General features: G+C 32.6%; 1 long non-coding RNA gene across 1 annotated transcript; it reads right to left on the minus strand.

The window, feature by feature from the left end:
- Nucleotides 1-3059: 3059 nt before the first annotated feature.
- Nucleotides 3060-5782, minus strand: LOC139511607 (uncharacterized). Its single transcript, XR_011662059.1, has 3 exons — nucleotides 5715-5782; nucleotides 4797-4923; nucleotides 3060-4203 (listed from the first exon to the last, which is right to left on the minus strand). It is a non-coding gene; the product is annotated as an uncharacterized lncRNA (long non-coding RNA).
- Nucleotides 5783-13483: the final 7701 nt, after the last annotated feature.

Here is a 13483-nt window from a genome sequence, read left to right on the forward strand (position 1 = left end):
AACCATTACTGATGAATGGTGAAAGTGAAAATCGTCAATATCAAATTTGACCTCCATTTTGTCATCAGTATCAACATCTTAAAATTTTAAAAGCTTAGATTGAATGGTTCATGAGTAAATGCAACAACGTGAATGGAAACGCCATTTCACAATCTTTCAAGAACCATAACTCCTGAACGGTAAAAGTCAAAATCGTCATTATTGAACTTGACCTCTAATTTGCCATCAGTAACAACATATAAAAATTCCAAAAGCTTTGGTTGAATGGTTCATGAGAAAATGCACGGACACGACTGGAAACTCCATTTTTCAATCTTTCAAGAACCATAACTCCTGAACGGTAAAAGTCAAAATCGCCATTATTGAACTTGACCTCCATTTTGTCATCAGTAACAACATATTAAAATTTGGGAAGCTTAGGTAGAACAGTGCATGCGTAAATGCACGGACACGACTGGAAACTCCATTTTCAATCTTTCAAGAACCATAACTCCTGAACGGTAAAAGTCAAAATCGCCATTATTGAACTTGATCTTCATTTAGTTGTTAGTAACAACATATTAAAATTTTAAAATATTTGGTTGAAAGGTTCATGAGTTAATGCACGGACAACATTTGATTGCCGCCCGCCCGCCCGCCAGCCCGACCGCCCGCCATACATCCCAAAATCAATAACCGATATTTTTGTCACAACACTCCGGTTAAAAAGAAATTTATGAAACATATTTATATCCTCTAACCGAGCCCTTATTGAGATCGACAAACTCAACAAAAAAGCTTTGAATACAATACGGATATTTCTTAGAATTGATGGTCATCCTATAAAAGTTACGGTCGTCCTATATAAATTACAGTCAGTCTTTACAAATTACGGTCATCCTTTACAAATTACGGTCATCTTTTTACCAATCACGGTCATCCTTGTTTTATGTTACGGTCATCTTGAAAATATTTTGATTATGATTTACGGTCATTTTAACGATTTTTTCAAATCGAATTTCCCGTTTCATGCACATTTCTCAGAAGTAATTAGTGATTTTCGAGTGATTCTTTTATAAATTTACACCGTTTCAATGTATGATTTGTAAAGAAAATGATATAGAAACACTTTAACAGACAATACTGAAACTGACCTAATTTGTCATCCGACATCTTGGGATGACCGTGAATGCAGTTACGGTCATCAGCTTTACCCCAGTGACCTTTAAGACATACACATCCTTTCCAATGCGCATATACATATATTTTCAATAGCCCTGGCTTTCTCAACATACAAATAAATCGGTCAGCTAATAAAACAATCATTATAATTTTTATACAAAACTACATTTTGACGGCATTTACAAACCATTATTTGGTCATAATTTTTCTCTAGTTATTTTTTTTTTCAAATTTAGTTAGTTGGAATATAAAGCATATTTTAGGATGAAAATCAATTTTGTGTATCATCAGAAATTGATAATTAACACAACAAAAATATTACCAAAAAAAATCTAATATGAGAGTTCTGCTTCTGTTGGTACCAATTTTTATTAAAACCCCCAACATGAAATTGTCCCTGATTAATTTTTATAAAAAAAACGTAGATTTACATGGAATATATAACAACAAATCGTAGTCGACAAATCCTTATGTCCATTTACTGAATATCCAACATCTTGTTTCGTTCATAGAATACACTATGTATACCTCATAATTTCTTTTGTCCTACAGAGAACATGGTGTTAACCCTTATCTTCTTTTATTCACAAGAAACAATGTGTTAAGACTTTACTAGAAGGCAATTAAGAGATAACTGTATTGTATTTGAAGCTTTAAGGACGTCCATCGGTAGTTTTACTGTCGCAAATTTAGTTTACCTGGCGACGCGGAGCAGTTATCTCTATTCTAATCACGGTGGGTATGGCTGTCCTGCGAGAGAACGTTCTGTGCTGGTGATTCGGTCCTGACGGGTGCTGGTGATCAATGAAAAAATGTAAACAAAGACGAAAATGATGATTTTTGACGTTTTCACTCATAAAAAATAGAAGAAAACAGTTGAGATTTTTCTCAATTTTGTTTCTTATGGGTTCATATGTAAACCATTAAAAAGTTGATCCTCTAAACTGTTTCAGTAAGCGTAACACAAAAATGCTCATTTTCAGAGAATCTAGAACTGAAAAAATAAAACAAAAATGCTCATAGAGTACGCTTACTATACCGCAATCCACACGACAAAACTATCTTGTGAAAAAACATTGCAATTCATTAAAAATTAACATTTTCTCAATTTATTCATGTCCTGATACTGTGCTGGTGGGTCCTGTCATTGTGCTGGTGGGTCCTGATACGGTGCTGGTGATTTTGGATAAGAAGTTGGTCATATTTGAAACAAATGTTACAAAATCAATAAAATTGGGCAGATAATTGTTGTCAATAGGATCTATGACTCCTATTTTAGCTCTTGTGAGTCCATTTGGCTGTTTATATATGTGTTTTCAAATGATCGTAACTTGTATTACATAATTACATAAAAGGGCAACATCTTTCGTCCAATATCAGATAACAATATATAGTATCTAAAATAAGAATAGTTTTATTAAGATATTAAATGCCCCTTACATTGATGCTTCAACAATGATCAAAGCCCATGCCACATAGACATGTTTGTTAGCGCTCCGCATACCCCTCCCCACTTCCACCCAACCAACCCTCCTCATTTCCTCCTTCATTGTTACAGTGGTGTACCAACACAACAATTTATCACATAAAATAATAACACAAAGACACACATTATTGAACAACGAATGCTCGCAGGTACTGAAATCTAGTTCAAAGCTGCATTTTCAACTAATAGATAAACCATGTTCTCATATACAAAAATTCCAATCGTGTCGATTAAAAAAGTCTCAAAACATTGATGAAGCAGAACTTTAAAAGTGTGCAGTGAATCTTGTGCTCACAACAGTTATTGTCATAATTAAAAACCAATTGTTCAGAGAACAATTGAAGGCCTTTCCACCAGTTTATATCTATTTTGATATTAAAATATAAAAAATCAGTCTAAAAATTTACACATATCCTCAGTGATTGATATAATCTTGCATCCAGTTCATGTTAAGTTATGGGCATAGAAAACTCTAGAGGAAAGAACCGAATACAAGATAATATCTTAACGTTTCAGAAACCAAAATGTGGACTACCATGCACAATGCAATGCAGAAGATCTCACTGGATATAGTGCACAGTTGTTTTTCAGTTATAAAACTACTCTGGAGCTCATAAAATGAAGCATTATAATCAACATTATTGTCATCCGAGATATATAATCTTATTTTTACCATTGTAATGAAAAAGCAAACACAAACATGCCAATACACTTGCCCTAATTGACCTTTCCCTTGAAAATGGATAAAGCGAAGGTTTGTTTTGTCAACATGATCCCATGGTAATGCTCATGTTTTTCTAATGTTGTCTCGTGCTCATCAACCCAAAATACATACATGTAATACCAATATTGAAATATAAATATAAAAACATATCCACATTTTGGTACTTATGGGTGGGAGAGGGGGGAACTTATCAAGAACCTCATCAACCCAAACAGGCAATATGTATTGCCTGACCAAACATAGCCCTTAAACCAACCACCACTTGGATATTGAATGAATGAGGATGTATCACATGTACTTCCGCCAAAGATATCAACCAATGAGGTTATACACATATCCTCAGTGATTGATATAATCTTGCATCCAGTTCATGTTAAGTTATGGGCATAGAAAACTCTATAGTCCATACAGCATATTTGCAGGCCAATCTCAAAATAGACCACTAGCAAGGCTTTCCCTTAAGGAATAGTATTCCCAATACTCAAAACAAATTCAACACTTTTATTAAATATTATTCCTTTTAAAATTACTTTAAAACACTTCTAAACATTTAAAGATGCATGCAAACAGTTCTTTATAAATCGTTCATAATTCAATAAATTCTCATGAATTTGACCACATACGGACTTTTAAAAGTTGAGTTAAGGCAATGAACTCATATCAAAATGAACATCTTCAGCATGTGGAAAGCTTGTAAGCAAAGGGATTTAACCTCCAAGTGTAAACTATGCTGGCTTGTCTCTTTCTTTACTGTTGTTGAATCAAACATACTCTTTACTTCATAATCCGGAACATTGACAATTGTATTTCCACTCGATTCTTCACATGCCTGCTGAAAATATATTAACCAATAACAAATTGTTTATTTGTACTAAAGACAGCATTAGTCACACTGAAAAGGAAAAATCCCTTTGCCTACAATCCACGTGGAAAACCACTAGGGAATCAGTGTCCCTCGAACTGTAGACAAAGAAATTTAAATTAAAAAATTTAACCATACATAAAATTTTAAGTATACACTTGTACTAGTATACAAAATCATTCAACATTATATTTATTTATTAATTTAGATAAAACAAAACAAAACAAAACAAAAATATTGCAACCATTATTCAATCTCCCATGACAAAAAGATTTTTGTGACATATTTCAACACATCAATGAAATTAAATACACATCCAATAAAAAACATCATGAAATTACGGAAAAATTATTAGCATTACTTTTAAATAGGTTCATTTGAACATAGAGCTGCTGACATCACAGATTTTTTTTTTTTTTTTTTTTAGTACCGTGCAATATTGGCATCTTCTGCCTTTCTCAACACAGACATACATAATTTAGTGTAGTATCAATATTTTCCCCATTCATTATTTACCTATTTTTAGAAATCAAAACATTACTTCAATTGTAATTTGTTCTCACCATATTCTGATTAGAAAAATCCTTTCCTTTTAAAAAGGTTGTTCGAACTCATTGACATGAATCATCGTGCAATGTCATATTACTTCTCCTTCATTCGTCACCCTGTCAAAGCTGTAGGTAACCCCATCTGAAAACAAAAACAATCTATTCAATTCTATGTACAATCAAACAGACCGCTGAACGCGGACCTCGACGAAGACACCTTATAATTCAATACACATCACTCCGATAAAAAACATGAATATCAAGTGACATGTCACACTAAATTATTCCACTTTCTCAATAATTCTAGTCCTTTCTAACAAAGTCTTTAAATAGCATTTCTATCAGTATGTACAATGTAAAAATAAATGAAAAGTCAACAGCACAGTCAAAAGTAACAAAAGAAACTATTTACCCTATAAACAATTTATTATTCTCCTTTCAACTACAATTTTCCAAAATGGCCAGAGCCCCCACTTCCACATATATTTTATATATATCGATAGCAATTTGCCCTGCGTTTAACCGGCGCACGGCATAACAAATACCTGACCACCTGGGTTGATAATAACTACCCAAGGTCTAAATCCCAAAACATTTTGCCACCAAGGTCAAACATTACCATATAGTTCTATAAAGAAGCCGCCAAGGCGAATATAAATGACCACCAAGGTCTTGACGCCCCAAGGCTAGTATTTTTAATTCATTGTTGCCATCAAGGCAAATGTAAAAAATCATAAAAATGACCACCTAGGTCTATTGCCACCAAGGCATATAAAAATGACCACCTAGGTCTATTGCCACCAAGGCATATATAAATGACCACCTAGGTCTTTTGCCACCAAGGCATATATAAATGACCACCAAGGTCTTAAAGCCACCAAGGCTATATTGCCACCAAGGCAAATGTAAGTAAAAGTTAAAGAATATAGTTACTTTGCCGACAACACGTGGAGCACGACCTTCCCACAGCTTGGATATTGAAAGAATGAGGATGTATCACATGTACTTCCGCCAAAGATATCAACCAATGAGGTTAAATGTCAGTTCATATGGCTTTATGATGTATAGATATGAATTTAAAGCAAAGGTCAAAATCTAGAACGTCAAATTAACCTATGACCTTGACCTCAATTTCAAGGTCACAAACTGAGGATTTCAAATCAAAAGACCCTAGTCTCTAATATGTATGGTTAATAAGTGATATCACTTTAAACATAATATAAGATATGATAGGGGCTAAAACTCCCATGCATTGTTTACGCACCCTTTCAACTAAAATTATTTAGTTACCACATGTCACAACTAACAATTTATACAAAATAATTTGTCGATATCTTATAGGGTTAATGAAAATGAGTGAAAATAAGACAAATTCAAAAATTAGAATATGACCTTGATCTTTGACCTTGACCTTGACCTAATTTTCATTTTTTTGGACCAAGGACGTCAAATCAAAAGATCCTAGGTCTCTATCACTTATGGTGTTCCAGTTTAAAATACATTTCAAAATTTCAAATACCAAAAGGGAAATAACTCTCATATGGAGCGTTCATATTGCTTCGGTCGAAATAGGACAAATCATGCCAAGGATATAACAAGCAATTTTATAAAATAAATTTGTCGTAATCTTTTACGGTTGCGAAGGAGTTGTGATCACAAGGAAAACAGTGTTTGGGGAGATAACTCCTACAAAGAAAAGTATTCGGTTACGCAGGGTAAATTTCAAAAGCGCATAAACTGTTCCATATCATATACCAAATATCTAAGCGACATATTGCGAAACAAATGTTTATCGCAAGAACAAAATTTGGCGGAAGAAAAAAAAAATAATCAGAAGAAAAACAATAGGTCTTTCCACAGAAAAGTGGAAAGACCTAATTATGTTTATATAAGACTTATAAAGGAATTAAGAAGGTACCAAGAAATATTTTACAGTTCAATTTAATGATCATGAATGGAAGGAAATGGTACGGAAGTTTACATAGGACAAAAAGAAATTGATAGTATTTTTTGGCGAAAGACTTAAACGCTTCTTTGCATTATATAGTACAACTCTTCTATAAAAGCATGCAAAACAAAACTTTGAGCAATCATTAGAATTGCGAAAATGAGGTCCATGTTCATCAAAGGCTACATTAATTACCATTTATTACTATGTTTTTTTTTATGTTTATATTTGTAATTCTTCACTGTCTGTATTAAATGTTGTATTTGTGTTTGCTTGACCCATATGGGTGTATTTTTGCAAATAAAATTATTATAATTGACCTTCTTGCTATGTTTGCTTGGATGTTTTCAAACAATAGGTAGGCGGAGTTTCAATACATACTAGGATTTGATTGGACAAATACAAACTGACAGGAATTGAAGTTCATTGTTTATTGTCCAAACAAATTTTAGTATATATGTAAACAGACTTCTCACCTGTCGTTTACAAACATCCAAACAATAATAGCAAGCAATTTGATCAATGGTTTGCTTTGCATATATTTACAGAAAAGTTGTAAATTCTAAAAATAAATCTTTTGTCGTAGATGGTTAAATCCTCAACAAAATCTCAATAACTTTGTTAGAACGAATAAAGGTTTTAAATCAAATTCCACCCTGACGAGGTATGGTAGCTGTTCGTATGCTGTTGCACCTGACGCACGAAAACTTTCACATTTCCATCTTCTTTTCTGAAATATTTTTTCCAGCTCATACTTGACAGGATTGTTATCCTAGTAAAAGGTGTAACCAATGAACTGAACACAAGTTAAACATTCCACAATACCATATAATTCATTTTATGTGTCAATTTGTTCGAAAAAAGTCGAAAAGAAGAGAGTTTTTTTAATGTCATGATTATCTGTCGCTTTCTAGATCTATGCTTAGCATTTATTTCAGATGGCATGGACTCCTCACCCTGGTGACCCTGATGCCTTTCATAACTTTATCCGTAAACATATATTAATAGATAAACAAAAGGCTGCAACTGGTATTTTTGTATTTAAAATGATTCGTTGTAACGAGAATATTTCGTGGTGAATGGAAACTGTGAGGGTCAAAATCTTAAATTGCTTATAAATGTAGCTGAACCCAGTTTCGTTATCTGATCTGAATTTTCTGAAATGTGCAAGGTAGATAGAAAAAGTCTTTTGATTATTTTTACTCGGTAAGTTTTGCCCTAATTGCTTGAACTTTTGCAATATTAAAGCCGATTTCAATGAGTGTGTAGACAAAGGGAATATCTTTGGTTATCTTGCTCGCTGAACAGAAAAGTCATTGTTAGGTTATGCAAACTACCCTACTTTAAGAGTAGACTAGTCCGACAGATGACACATCTTTCTGTCTGTAGGACCAGGCTACTTCGAAAGGAGGGTAGTATACCTTACCTAACAATGACTTCACGGTTTAGCTAACAAGCAAGCTAACCAAAGATATTTTCTTTGCCTACATACGCAATGGAATCGGCTGTAACTAAAAACTCGAATACATTTTAACAGACAGTGATCATGTTTGTTGAGGAATATTGTTTTTCCTAGATTCACTCTTGAAAAATCATTTGGTAACATTTGGTCAAGTAATTTCAGAAAAGATCTTTTTGTAATTGCGGACGCAAAGACAATACATGAACCTCACACGACTCATCGACACAGGTGAGCTTATATATGATCTTACAGCGATTCGGGTTGATAACCAGTTGAAATTAAACCAGTTTTGTGTGTGTGTAGATTTGTATTGTTTTAAACTGTTATGACCTTTTAAAGGTAAATGTAGGTGATTAATCTAAGAATTTCTTTTTTAAACTTATGTACTTGTTTTATACTCAATTGGTAGTATGAAGCTACGAGATATTTTAATTTTTGAAATTGAAGGCACAATTAACAAAGCAAACGGTAGTTTCAAATACTTTTAAATAGATCTTTAAGGATAATGTACCCTTGTGTTGATCCCATGCTAAACATAACAAAAATCTCTGTACAAAGGTTAACTCGTCTTCATTCTCTGACATATTCTAGTCTGCCCTTTCATAAAATAGTGAATTTTTCAAGTTTTAGTGTTGTATCGAACTTTCGAAAAAAAAAAAAAAATACCTGATAACCGTTCAGAAAAAAAAATCATGTTGAAAAAATCTTACAGATACAGCAAGTGATTCTTAATAGCTATAAGATACATTTTTCTTTTTAAAATACAACTTTAAAATCTTACGAGAAACTATTCCAAGCTTAAAACTTTTACTGTAACCTCGCGCTAACTTATCCCCCCCACCCCCCAAAAGAAAACAACAAACAAACAAACCCGCAATACTATCGTCATTCTTATAGTCAGCACTAAATTGTTCACAAACAAATGTCTTTTAAGCTACTAAAGACATATGATTCAAACGCAAAAAGTCCTTTGTTTAATATTTTTGCTCTCCATTTTTATGCAAAACCTTTTACATTTTTATTTTATGGGTTATTGTTGAAGGTCGTACGATGACGTATGGTTGTTAACACATACTTCCTTTGGTTTCTTATGGAAATTTGTCCATTGACAACAAACATCCCACATCATCTACTTTATAAAAGTATTGTATAAATTACAACGTATTTTGGTGATCTTGCAAAATGATCGTAGTCCCGAAAATCGTAAACATATTTTCTTATCTTAAAAGGGGGAAAGAAGGGTTCCATTAACAGGCCAATACATACGATTACAGTTGATTTAAAAAAAAATTAAAAAAATAGGGGTATTTTTTCTTTCATAATAACAGTAAACAGATTCACAACAATGTCAATTTCAAGAAAGCAGACAACAGTTAATTAGTCAATAACAGTACAGCATCAATGATCTTGAATATATGCCACTTTTAACTAAAATATAAAGGCACAGAACCAGGACATAGGAGCACAGAACCAGGACCGTTTTTCTTATCACCAGCACAGCGTCAGGACAATTCCGTTTAACGAACTTGCACGACTTTTGCAATATAATATTGTTGTAATATACTTTGTATGGTACTTATGACGCATCAGAGAAAAATTAAGCAACAAAACAGTCGTTTTATTGCCGTTCTGATACAATGTAAACAAACCCACCAGCACAGAATCAGGACCCACCAGCACCTGACAGGACCAAATCACCAGCACAGAACGTTCTCTCGCAGGACAACCATAACCACCGTGCTAATGCAAAACAAGTTCATAATTAAATTTCAATCATTATTTTAGTGTAAAATCTTCATTAAAGAAAAATCCGCGAAAATATGTTAACTTCTTTGGTCCCTACACTAGGTGACGTCATAGGTATGCTTCCGGCGTCAAACATAAACACCGGGCGTTGGCTGGCTTTTGTGCCGCTTCAGAATATAATCAGTTGGAAAGCAGGTCACGGTTCAGTGACCCCAAGTTTATCAGCAACAATAGAGTCACGTGACCGTGAAAATTCAGTAAAAAAACGGATGAGACAAACCTCATTTTAACTCACTGAATACTATTGTCGTAATAAAAACTTATTGACCTAACTAATCTTGAGTATCCATAGTTTATTCTCGTCAAAGCTCACACATCAAATCAAAGTCCTTTATTCTTTATTTTATCTGCAAACTTGGAGTTTGGGTGAAAATTGTCAAGTCTCCTGAACGAAAAATCTAAATATTTACGAGGAAACTAAAAATGATGGGCTGAATTTAAATTTAATAAAGCATCTCATTAAGACAAACACTCGATATGAATATCTCGGCAATAGAATGTTGGATACGCAAACGTCAAATTGATTTCAAACCGAAGCGGTGGTGTTTATGCCGATTTGTGCAAGTGGTTATCTCCCCTTAATATCACCAGTCAAAAATAAAAACCCAGCAAAATGCATAAAAATTACAAAAAGGAGTTTACTTTACAAAAATTAGAAAGAAAATAAACGAAACTTGATTTATAACTATGTTATGATAATATAAAGAAGAGATACTTCCCCCTATTTTTCAGAGAAGGGCTATAACATGTAAATATTAAAGGACAAAATATTACTGCAGTAAAAAAAAAACAATTCAGAAATGTGGATAATGACATCTACATGTAAAATTAAAAACCTAGCTATATTGAAAGAAATTAGATCTGGCGGATGAAATATACTACATGTAATTTTTATATGTGGGATCATTCCTAGCAGAATTTTTTTAAACACTTCTAATTATATTTAATGCAATAAAACATAGTTTATACAATTTCAATAATCTTTCTGAAAATTGATATAATTATTAAATAAATAGTACTGATCATATATATTTTATATTCTATAAAGTGTGACCAAGAGTTACAACAAATTTCTTCAAATTAAGAGAGCCTTTAAACTCAAGCCTATGTTTCTTAGTTGAACAGTAAAATACAAAAAAGGGATTTATAAGTTTTATACCAGAAATATTGACAGAAATTCTGTAAAAAAATATGCTTTAAATTATAAGTGAAAGTGACACAATTTTGAATTTCAGAATCATTATTATTGTAAAATTAAACTATAAGTTTAGCTTGCACAGTAGCCCTTAGTCTTATTTCTCAGGGTATTTTATAGATTATGAAAGTAAACTTTTTGGAAAAAATGGGGCTTCTTCTCTTGAACAGGTTGCTGTATCAGCTTCTTTAAATAATTACATATTTATAAACAAAGTATTGTATATATACTTTACCTGAATACTGGTAATAGGAAATGAAATGAAACTGGTGGACAAATTTTGTGCATTTTACTTCAATAATGATCAAAGATGCTTAAAAATTTGACAAGAATTTGCCATTTGAATAAATTCAATTTTGTAAGAACACATCTCTATGAATAAACTTCTTGTTTGGCTGACTTGGCTTGATAAGCTAGTTTTTGCTCTTATTACTATAAAATTGAGAATGAAAATATAGCTTACTAAGTAAAGAGATAATAATATAAGCAAAATTTTATTAACTGACCTTCATTTTCTTTTTTCATATGTTTTTTTCCTACAGAATTTTCTTTGCAATGCATTTTCTATTGCTATTTTTGTGCTTTTGTCCATCCATACAGTAGGCTATCAATAATTTGTCAGATCTGTCAGAATTTTCCAAGACGTTTAGCTTTAAACGCAATAAAGAAGATCTTTGTTTGTTGTTTCACTTTTCCAATGTGTAAATTTTTACTATGCACATGACCCTGACACATATTTTGTTATAAACGTTACATGACGTATGTTGAAAAAAGAAAACAATGTCACCGTCAATTTGTGTAGGGGATCAAAAGGGGTTTTAGTTACTTTAAAATACAAGTATCGTATGGAATTGTGAAAATCCACAACTTTTAATCAAAATTTCATTCATGTCTTTAATAAAATCAGTATTTTAGAGCACTTTGAAACAGGTACAATGAAAAGAAGCTAAACTTTACTGTTTTGAAGTAGAAATGTAGCTATTAAAAACCAGATAAAAATTGACATGGCTGGTGGTCACTAAAATTGATGTATAAAAGTAAAAAATGATGGCTTCAAAACAGTGTATAAATTTAAAATAGGTTTCCCGGTTTCATTTAAGATTATAACCGTTCTTTTCTGTATTTGGATACGCAAACGTCAAATTAGGAAAAATCGATTTTTTTGGCGAACAAAAAAGATGGCTATTTTTTTTTAGAACGGACAGGATAAAGGAATAGCAATAACAAGCTATTTTTTGTAATGTTTGTATGTCGTAAAGAAATTATATTGGTCACAAAACCTACAAATTTTAAAATTTAATTGTAATAAAGCATGACAAGTTGCAAAAAATACTTTAAACGTCAATCTTTTAGCCGATTCATTTGGCGGACTTTTTGACGTTACGGACGACTGTAGCGCCACCTAATTATTTCCCCCTGCTATTGTTGCTGATAAAGCTTGACGACAACGGACGTTTCCAAGGACTTGCTTTCCAACTGTAATAAAATTTGATAAAAAGATTTTTAGCTACAACAAGTGAGTTTTTTGGCTTATTATTGTAGAAATTACATGTCAATACATTCAGCAATTCAAAATGTCGGCTTCCTTAGTTACAGACAAGGAGATAGAGAATTTTACGCTAACTGTCATCCAATCAGAACCATTGATACAAAGTGACACCAATATCATGCGTAACGTCTATGCAGTATATCAAGTCGGTTTTGAAGACCCTTTTTAGTGTTTGATAATACAATAATGTCATCGGCGTACATAAGACAATCAATTCTACTCCCATTGATATCAACAGCATCTGGACTTCGCTCAAATCTTGGAGGCAGATCGTTAATGAAAAGCTTAAATAAGTTTGGAATGAATGTCATTAAATGACGAATGGTGTACCCTCTCAAGTTCTGTGTTTTGGACGAAAACTAAATAAGATGAAGAAAACAGTAAACAGAAGTCTACAATGATAAAAATGCCAATAGACGTGAGAGACACATGCTCTTAAAACCTATAATTTCTTCTGCAAAGATATCATTATTATTACATATCTAACAAACATCATGCGCTTTTCAAGTAATTGCATGCAGTATATCTATTGTGGAGAAGTTCAGGTGTTTTATTACTGTGCAAACAGAAAAAAATCTATGATATCTAAGTAACTTGCATGCATGCATAATTTTTATCTTTTTGTTTAGTGTTCACACTTCTGGGTAATTTTATTGTTTGAACTACACCTTTGCTCATTCATTTTTCATAAGAAAATCCCTCAGGACCAACCCTGTAGAAGATTCTACAAAGCTGAATACCT

The sequence above is a fragment of the Mytilus edulis genome, chromosome 2 (assembly GCF_963676685.1).
Source record: "Mytilus edulis chromosome 2, xbMytEdul2.2, whole genome shotgun sequence".
NCBI classification, from domain to species: domain Eukaryota; kingdom Metazoa; phylum Mollusca; class Bivalvia; order Mytilida; family Mytilidae; genus Mytilus; species Mytilus edulis.